The sequence below is a fragment of the Calliphora vicina genome, chromosome 5 (assembly GCF_958450345.1).
Source record: "Calliphora vicina chromosome 5, idCalVici1.1, whole genome shotgun sequence".
Taxonomy (NCBI): Eukaryota; Metazoa; Arthropoda; class Insecta; order Diptera; family Calliphoridae; genus Calliphora; species Calliphora vicina.
This window is the reverse complement of record NC_088784.1, coordinates 54,033,379-54,043,904: the sequence shown is the minus strand read 5'-3', so window position 1 is coordinate 54,043,904 and position 10,526 is coordinate 54,033,379.

The following is a 10,526-nucleotide window of genomic DNA, read 5'->3' as shown; positions in this document are numbered from 1 at the left end:
CAAAAACGTGTATGTATTTTTTTGGAGAAAGGAACAAAATAAATGCCAAAAAGTTTTATGGGAATAAGAATGTAAAGAAGAAGAATGAACTTTTTAAAAACAGCAGTTAGCTATTAAGAAAATCGTTAGGACTTTGGTGATGTCTTCTCTTTTTTAAAAAGTAGCATTTTTAAATTTATAAAGTGCCCTATTTCTTGGGAAGATTTACAACAAGCAAATATTTGATAGAGATTCGTGAAGCTTATAATCAAATACCAAGAGATTTGTCAAATGATATGGTTCTATTTTTTTTTTACCAAAGGTGAAAAAAAAATAATTCGAGAATTTTAGAAAAGTTGTATGTTTCGTAATTTAAATACCAGTAAGCAACGCTTTTTGTGAGTTTTTCCTATTTTAAACAATCTCTATACTAAAGAAAGAAACCGAATATCATTGGACCTGGTTAGAGCTGAAATATTGATACGAACAAATTTAGAGGAATCTTGTACAGATTTTCAAAATTGTTTACAAATCTCTAAAGGTTTGGAATTGGTCAAATCCGTAAGCTAAAAAACGAAATAAAGTGGCAGGGTTTTTAGTATTTAATTTATTACTTTTAATTCTTTCGATTTAGCAATCGATATTGTGCCATCGATTTTTCTATAGTTTTTGGCATGAGCCCAATTTCAGAAAAATTAAAAAAAAATGACCTTTTCTCAACTTTTATTTTTTAAGGTTTTTTTTAGTAGGTAAATAAAACCTTAAACTTAAACAAAAAACCCTCAAAATTTTGAGTTATTTTTGGACCGATTTCAAAATTTTAAAAAAGTTACGGAAATCAAAGAATTAGCCTTTCATAATATGTATGCATAAAATTCGGACAAAAACTTACTGTTCTTTATGTTGAGGAACATACTGAAAACGGTTTTTTTGAATAACTTCTGAATTTGACGTTGTTTCTGAAATTTTTTATTAATATTTTGATTACAATGCATAAAAATATATTTTAATAAAAATTATTTTAACATTTTCACAGTAATTTTTAATGTCCAGTTTTTTATTGATTTGTCCAGTTTTTTAAACCCCAATGTCCAGCTTTTTACGAATCTGAATCTGGCATCCCTACCTGGAACCCATATCAACTCGACGTGATGTTGTGTCAGTTGTGCCAGTGATTTGATACAATTGAGAAGACATTTCGACCTGATCACGTTGGAGTTAAGAGCCTTGATTGATGCAAGGCTGTCCAAGTAGATATGTATAGTCGAATTTTCGAGATTCAGTTCCCGGATTCTTCTCGCGGCTGTATCGATGGCATAAATATCTGCCTGGAAAACCGTGCAGGTATCGGGTAATCGAATAGACATCAAAAGGTCCAGTTCCAGAATATTCCCGAGCCCGTGCCTCTTTCTGTCTTTGAACCATCGGTGTAGATTGAGATCACGTCAGTGTAGATTGAGATGACTTACAAACTCTAAGAACTATTACTGCGGAAATTGCAAATGCTATCCACTCGCTTCCCATCTCTTAAATTCAAAATGTTGATATTTAGCGAAAGAGCTAATTATTTTATAGGCTTCGAAAGGAGACAAAATAACAATACTATAACTAGAAATGGCCTTAAGGATATCTGAATATCGCTTACAAATCAGCGGTAGTAAAACGGAATGAAAGGTATTATTGAAAACGTAAACAATTTTATACAGTTATGTATCTTGGTAGTAATATATACTTCTCAGCAAAAAAAAGTGAGTAAAACAACTACTAAAAACAAAGTGCTTCAAATATTAGCGTGTCATTGGACAAATTTTGTTAATTTTAAATTTAATTAAAACTCTTAATCTATCTCAATTCTTAAATTGACAAAAAAGGCTAAAACAGGTTATACGAACCTATTTTGATAGATATTTCAAAGACCTTTTGCAATGACGTATATAAGACCATAGTAAGTTTGACCTACAATGGATCAAAATCGGAAAAAATATTTTTTAACTCGATTTTTTTTTTGCTAATTATTAAATAAAAAATTCGAAAAAAAATTTTTTTCCAAAAAATTAAAAATACAACATTATTTTAAATTTTTATTTTGAAGTATAATTTGGTGAAGGGTATATAAGATTCGGCAGAGCCGAATATAGCTCTCTTACTTGTTTATTATCAGATTGAGCAGATAATTGACATTGAAAAATGTTTAAAGGTAAAAAATAAATATAAATCGGCAACTTTGATTACTTTAATCAAATGGTGCTATACTACTCGTAATTTAGATTTTATATCCAATTTATGTATCATTAGATACATTTTTATCATTCACAAAATCCATCATTAGCAACCAAACTAAAATTGTTGCATTTGGATTTAAGCAACATAACGCACCATTTACTTCTGTTTTTCGTTTATTTCTTCTTCGTTTTCATTTTTACCATGTATGTATTTTGTATTTAGCTCAATAGTAGTCAGCGTTGCCGCTTTGGTCCAATTGGACCAAAATTGGTAGTTTAAAGTTACCAAATTTACTTTTGGTAGTTTGGTTGGTTTGTTCCGATTTTTGTCGGATTTTGGTAAGCTACGATAATTCTGAATACATAATTATTTTTAAGAATAAAATAATAAAAGTATAACGAAAAAACTATGTATGTTATACCAAAATAATAATTTTTTTTTGTAAAATGTGAAGTTAAGTCATATTCTTACAATATTGTCAGAAAATGTTCAATAATATGTTTCAACATAAGTTTCATGGTTATGTGAACCATTTTCTGAGCATGTTCCTTACAATCTGACAACCGTGTATACGCAGTGTTTAAAAAGCTACGATACTAACAAATTTTTAACTGTTGCTACAACTACTGCTTCAAAAAAGTGTATGTAGCGGTAGCAGTAGCAGTAGCATTTGTCTTTTTTCGTTTTCTTGTTTTTTTTTAAACTACTGCTACCTTCAAAATATAAAACTCTTAACAGAGCAGTAGTAATAAAACATGAATTGTAAATGGAGTAGTAGCATAAAAATACAAATCATTGCTACTGCTCTATATCGAGTTTTAATTTTTAAGGTAGCAGTAAAGTAGCAGTTGATGCAGCAGTTAAGGTAGCAATAAAAGTAGTTAAAAAAGAAAATCTTCAGTCATAACACCAAAATTGACAGAATTAAACACTGTGTGTTGTTTTTGTTTTGAGAGAGTTTGAAAGAATTATTCGTTTTTATTCGTCTCAGATGTTCGTGTTGCTAACAGAAAGATCGTGTTTTCTGTGTGTATAACAAAAAAGCCGAACTTTTGTTTACAACACGACCAACTTACACAAATATACATTCACAACAACAACACATAATATACTTTTTTGGCTGAAGATTTTTATTTTTGTCTTATTTTATTGCTACCTCAACTGCTACTTAGCTGCTACTTCAACTGCTACTTAACTGCTACTTCTTCTACTACCTCAACTGCTACTTCTATTACTACTAAATTTTAAAAGTAGCAGAATTAATAAAAAAACTAATGACTGCTACATCAAAACTTTTTCTTTTTTAAGGTAGCAATAGAAAATGAATTACTCTGCTACTTTTAAATTTTTATTTTATTAGTACTACTACAACTACTGCTACCAAAAAGTGAAGGTAGCAGTAGTAGTAGTAATTATTGACTCCGAGTTTTTATTAATTTTTTAACTAGACTACTTGTGTTTTTTCGTTGCTACTGCTACTTGTAGTCTAGTTTTTTAAACACTGTGTATACGTAGCTTTAACATTATCTCAAATATTTAGTTTATTCAGATAAATGTATACGTATTTAGTAGTGTTCGGTTCAAAAAATGCAAAAGGGTTCGCAAAACGTTTCTTTTCTAATATTATTTTTTCTACTACATATTTCAAGATTTCAGTTTCATATAAAGTCTAATTTTGGGTAGACATTTGAAAGGTGGCTGGTGAAATATTGTACCGATTTTTACCAGTATCAATAAGCTCCGTCATTACATTTTATCAAAATATCTTTAAAATTACTACCTGTACTTTGTGCACAAGTTTACATGAACATCCAGTCACCCAGCCAGATGGATGGACGGAGGGGCAACGTTAAATCGACTCAAAAGTGAAAATCTCTTCAAAGTTGTACGATTTAAAATTTTTGACATATTTATGATTTTAGCTTTATTAAATAATTTTATAGCAGTAATTATATAACTTTAAGTTAACTAATAATTTTGAAACGAAACCATAAAACATTTCTCAAATATTAAAAATTTGGTAGGTTTTGGTAGTTTTTAATCAGAAATTTGGTAGCAAAAATATTTTGTGAGTGGCAACGCTGATAGTAGTGTATTACAAGAGTGTTTTGGTTTTTTAGTTTCTTTTTTTTTCTTCTTTAACAGACAGTATGCATCAGATATGGAACATTTTGTTTTAGAAATGGTACTGAAATCAAACCAAAAGAGAACTTTTTTAAAATGGAAAAGACGAAATAATTTAACGAGTTGTGACAGAATCTGGATTACAATAATTTGTTCAATGATAAATATAGAGATAATGAAATAATTTTCAAATCCAAAATGACATCAAAATTTATATTGATTATAAAATGTGTAAATCAGTTATGGTTTGGATTGGATATTTATACAAAAGTTTCAAAAGTTCTTATACCAATCAACGACTTTCTTCTATTCTAGAAATTTTAAACGAATAAAAGATAGCAAAAGATAGTCGCTTAGAACAACCTTTGACAAAATCGTAATCATAGATGTTTATAAAATAAATAAGTTCTTAATTTGTTTACAAATTCAATTTTAATTTGGCCAATACTATTTAAATGCTTATAATTCAGAAAATGTGCTTAATATGTCATCAGATATTTTTGATGTCAAAAAGTACTGAACAAATTACAATAGTACTGAATTTTACATCCCTGGTATGTATTTGAATTGTTAAATTTGTTATAGAAACATTTAAAGTTTTCCAGTAGCTACAACAACATGCGAATTTTAATTTAACAATATTGTAATATATATTGTATGTATGTATATGTAGGTAATATGGTGGTCAGGTGGTTGTAAAAAAAAATTTAAAACAAATTTATAATTTCCAAACATATAGTCCGATTCTAATAATACTTCACAAGAATATAGAAGAAGTACAATATACATAGTTGATGGTTTATGTTTGAAGTCACAAGCCCCAAATTGAAACACCTCGTTTATATGCTGCATATAAGGACTGAGATCGTAAAATTCTTAACACACGTTTTCCATTAAAACTCTTAACCCAAGTATTATTTGATTTTTTTTATCAAGTTACCTTTGTAAAGCATGTCAGTTATTATGTTTAATGTCAATTATGTTCATTTGTTGTTAATCTGATTAAAATGAGTGACCAGAAAAAAGTGCGTACTAAAATTTTTAAATATTTTCAACAAAACCCAACTTGGTCCTACAAAAAGTTGGCCAAACAATCAAAGGTCTGCTATCAAACTGTTTCCGATGTTATTAAACAGTTCCGGCACAACTTATACCTGGTTCAGGTATAAGAAATGGTCCACATGATGTTTCTAAAGCCAAAAAAATGGAAAGCATTTTCAAAGATTCCCAACACCTCCGGTAGGAAATCAATCCGGTTAGGTCAGTACTCGGACTATTTGGTACGAAAAGTTAAAGCCAAGGCAGGTTTAAAAGCATACAAGGCTCAAAAAATTCCTGACAGGAACTCTGCTAAAAATTTAGAGGCCAAAGACAGAGCACGAAAATTGAAGTCAAATTTTATACAAAAAATATACCTGCTGCATAATGGATGACAAAATGTACGTATGGAAAATTTTTCGCAGCTTCTGGGTCAATTTTTGTATGTTCAGATGATCGAGAGAATGGCCAAAATTTGTTACAAAGGGCTCTATAAATACCTAAATTTACCTCAAGGAATGTTTACAAAAGAGGATGCTTCCATTCATAAGACTTCTTAATGTGTCTAGTTATTTTTGGCCTGATTTGGCATCTGTCACTATGGTAAGAAAGGTCTTGAGTGGTACAAGAACAATAATGTGGTATTTGTACCAAGAGAGGCAATTCCACCAAACTGCCTGGAGCTAAGGCCAGTGGAGAGATATTGGACTCTTGTTAAAAGAGAATTGAAGAACACAAAAAAGGTGTCCAAAAGTGTGGTAGATTTTAAATGGAGATAGACAACCTGTTCGAACAAAGTGAAATGAAGCATAAACCATAATGGAAGGGTTTTCGAAAAAGGTTCAAAATTTCATCATTAGTGATTAGAACTATTTTTTTTGGTAAATTGTAACAATAATTTCAATCAAATAAAAAAAGATTCAAAACTGTAAGTTTAGTGGTTTAATTTTTATTAAACAGAAACTGATTAAAATTTTAGAAAAACAAATAATTACAAAGAAATATCAATTCCACTTTGAAACTTGAAAGTGGTTTCATTCCGAAAGAAATTTTCAGTTTATTTTTTCTGAAGAAGCAAAAAATGGAATTAATTCCACCTTCGATCGGAATGGAATTCTGTGACAGGCCTGTATATTTCCATATTTAAATTAATTTGTCGAATTTGAAGAAGCAAACAAATTCGAAAGAAAGTTATGATTTTAATATAGCTAGTAGCTTTTATTAACCACATAAGGTCAAAAGGGCTCGGTTATGTAAATGAAGAATTAAAAAAAACCCGTACAATCTCTCCAAGCATACACAATATATGAAGCCTTTTAGAGTCTAAAAATTCGAATTATTTGCTCGTATAGATGTAGCCAAATACCTAAAGATTGCTACACTAGGTCCCCGATTCCTGGCAGCTGGCGATTATAATGCTAAGCATACTCACTGGGGATCAAGACTTGTAACCACGAAAGGTCGCGCTTTGGTTAATACAATTTCTAAATTGAATTTGAATGTGTTGTCGAGCGGAGAACCAACATACTGGCCTACTGCAGTTACAAAAAATTTACCAATGGAACTAATGCAGGTTAAATCTTCATTAGAATTATCCTCGGATCACACCCACCTTCGTTACTCTATTGAACCCCCTAGAAATAGTATCCCCGACTGGTCACTCTGCAATATCAAGCACGAAAATAAATTGGTTGAAATATAGAAAATATATTAGCACACACAGTACAGAAAATATATCGCTAAGAACACCAGAAGATATCGATATCTCACTCAAAAATTTTGAACAAAACTTAAAACTTGCTGTTGAACACTCCACTCAAATAACCCAACAAATACGATACAATAGACTCTATTCTGCAGACATTGAACAGTTATTAGCTGAAAAAAGAAGAGTTCATCGAGAGTGGCAACTCTACAGAGCTTAGAAAATGTCGCAAACGCCTCAGTATGCTTCTTCACAAACGCAAAACTGACTCAATTAATAAATATCTGGAGAACTTAGATGCCACCCAGTACTCAAATTACTCTCTATGGCGAGCTACAAAAAAATTAAAAAGACCTGTGTTGAGCAGACCTTCTCTACGTAATACTAGTGGAGGCTGGTCGAGAAACGATACTGAAAAAGGAAACCTGTTTGTTAGTCATCTAAAGTATGCATTTTCCCCACCTACTTTACCCCATATTACTGCAGCTGAACCACTTCGTTTTGAGATTTCAGAAATTGACAAGGCTATTGTTGATTTAAACTCCAAAAAATCACCTGGTATTGATAAAATCAGTAACAAGATGCTCCTCGAGCTACCGCAAATTGCATTAAGAATAATCCTATTTATTGTTAATGCTATATTATGCCTTGAATAATATTCACCAGAATGGAAGGTTTCTTTAGTTACAATGATACCTAAGCCGGGAAAAGATCACAGTAAAGTTGAATCATATAGACCCATTAGCCTATTGTCAAATATATCAAAGCTATTCGAAAAACTGTTAATGCACAAGTTAAAGCTGATAGTGAATCATTTTGATTATATTCCAACTCATCAATTCGGATTTCGAGAAAAACATAACACCATAGAACAAACTCACAGGTTGGTAGAAATCATATTCAAGACATTTGAAGAAAAAAAAATATATTGTTCTGCACTCTTCATCGACGTTTCGCAAGCCTTCGACAAAGTATGGCATGAAGGATTATCGATAAAAATAAAACAATATTTACCAGTGAACACACACAAGCTTCTAGAAAGTTATTTAAGTCATCGAAAGTTCGTTCTTAAAGAGGGAGACTTCATAAGTTCACCACAGCCTATTGAAGCAGGCGTACCCCAAGGAAGTATACTGGGTCCCTTCCTATATCTGCTATATACTTGTGACATACATACAAACAGTCGAACCCACATATCTACTTTTGCTGATGACACAGCTATACTAGCCATTCATGAAAACCCCCAAGAAGCATCTGTACTTTTACAAGACCATATACTCTACATAGAAAGGTGGTTAAAACAATGGAGAATAAAAGTAAACGAGCAAAAATGTATACATCTTACATTCACATTGCGTAGAGAATCGTGCCCTCCAATCCTAATAAATAATCATATAACACCTCAACAAACTGAAGTTAAATATCTAGGTCTGCATCTAGACCGACGTCTTACATGGAACAAGCATATAGATACGAAATTGACTAGATTGCAAACTTTTGCTGTACAGCTCAATAATAAAAACCATATGGTTGGTGCTATGGAATTCAATTGTGGGGCACGGCCTCAGCTTCTAATATTGAAAAAATTCAAAGATACCAAAATAAAATATTACGAATGATAACAGCAGCGCCTTGGTATGTGAGAAATATTAACATTCATAAGGACCATAGTTGGGGGTATTGCACTAAATGTTGATTGAAATCAGCATTGCACTATCACTCACTAAAATTGCAAAAAATTTAGTTTGCACTATTTTTTATCAGCTTTAGTGATAATGCTTATTTCTTAACTAGCACTAAAAAAAATAGTGATAGTGATAATTTTTTAACTATCACTAAACGAAGATTTAGTGCAAAAATCTGCACTACAATTAATTAGTGCAAAATCACTACCATCACTAAATTTTCAAAAATGAGTAGTCATGAAATTGTTGAAGCTAAATTCGAAAAATAAAAATTTTAAATATTTTTTGTTATTTTTAATGAAATATTAGTCTTAAGTTTTAAATTAGTGTACAGAAATAAACTTAAACCATTTTGAACTTAAAAATTTAGTGCACAATTTGAAGTTGCACTCAAATTAGTGCATACCAAAAAAGTTGCAATAAACTGATGATTTTTTTTTTTAAATCAACTAATTTAATTTTGAGTGCAAAATTTTTTAACTCACTATCACTAATGTTTAGTGAGGCTGCTAATTTTCAACTCATCACTAAATATGAACAAAATGATTGCACTAATTTTGCACTATCACTAAGTATTAGTGCAAACTGCAAAATTAATGCACTACCCCCATCTATGATAAGGACCTAGGTGTCTCCCTGGTGAAAAATGAAATAAAAAAACAAGCGGAGTCATATTTGAAAAAGTTAGAAGTTCACCCAAACCCACTTGCACGAACATTAATGAGAAGTAATGGCTACATCCGACTAAGAAGAAGGAATCCAACAGACCTGCGCTGATGATAGGATATAAAAATTAAACATAATTTTTCGTCCAACTGTGGTGGGACGTAAATAAAAATTAATATTTAGATTTAAGTTTTGAACAAATTATTGATAGTTTACATTATTTTGTGAAGATACAATAAATAAAATATTTAAAAAAAAAATAATATCCTGTTTTTGAAAGAGAAGATAAACAAATAAGTAACGTATGCGGAATGAAATTGCAACAAAACAGTAAACGCTATATTTGTTTCCAACATTAAAGCAAATAATTTATAAAACCTTTATAAAATAGCCCATTGTATTGATTTAATGTAAGCAAAAAAATTATTATATCCATGTTAAAAATACCGATGTTTGCACTTTTCTGAGCTCCTATTTGAGTTTCATAGTCTTATTTTTCTCGATTTTTATTTTAAATAATCTACAAAAACTCTTCTATTGAAAAAGGTCCAAAAACTCTCAAATTATTTTTAATGTAAAAAAATATGGACATTTTTTCACTTTAGAAAGTCTGGAATTTCGAGGGTGTTGGAAACACCATAATCATCTGGGCATTACAGTTGGATGATGGAACAGTTAAGAAGAACTTTCTTTTTAAAAAAATAATCTCTGATGTTTCTTTTTATGAAATGATTAATTTTGTGTACATTTTATAATATATTAATTAGAATTGATGGTCAAATGAAATTCCAAAAAAGTCAAAACATCTAATTTACATCTGATTGATTAAGATCCATATATTTTTTTAGAAAAAAGATTATGTTCTACTTTGCACATCTTATCAATAATATGTTTATCTACTTCCAAAAAAGTCCACTTCTCTGCCTTTCTCTGCCACTTGATGTAAAATATAACAAATTGTTCCCGATGATAATTGATAAAATATGGAAAAAATTACAAATGTTTTTTCAAGGAAGTTCTTTTTTGTTAACATTTTGAGATAACTAAAAGCTAGATTTTCAAATGGCATTTTAAAGTATTAAGGCAAAACATAACGTAATTCAAAA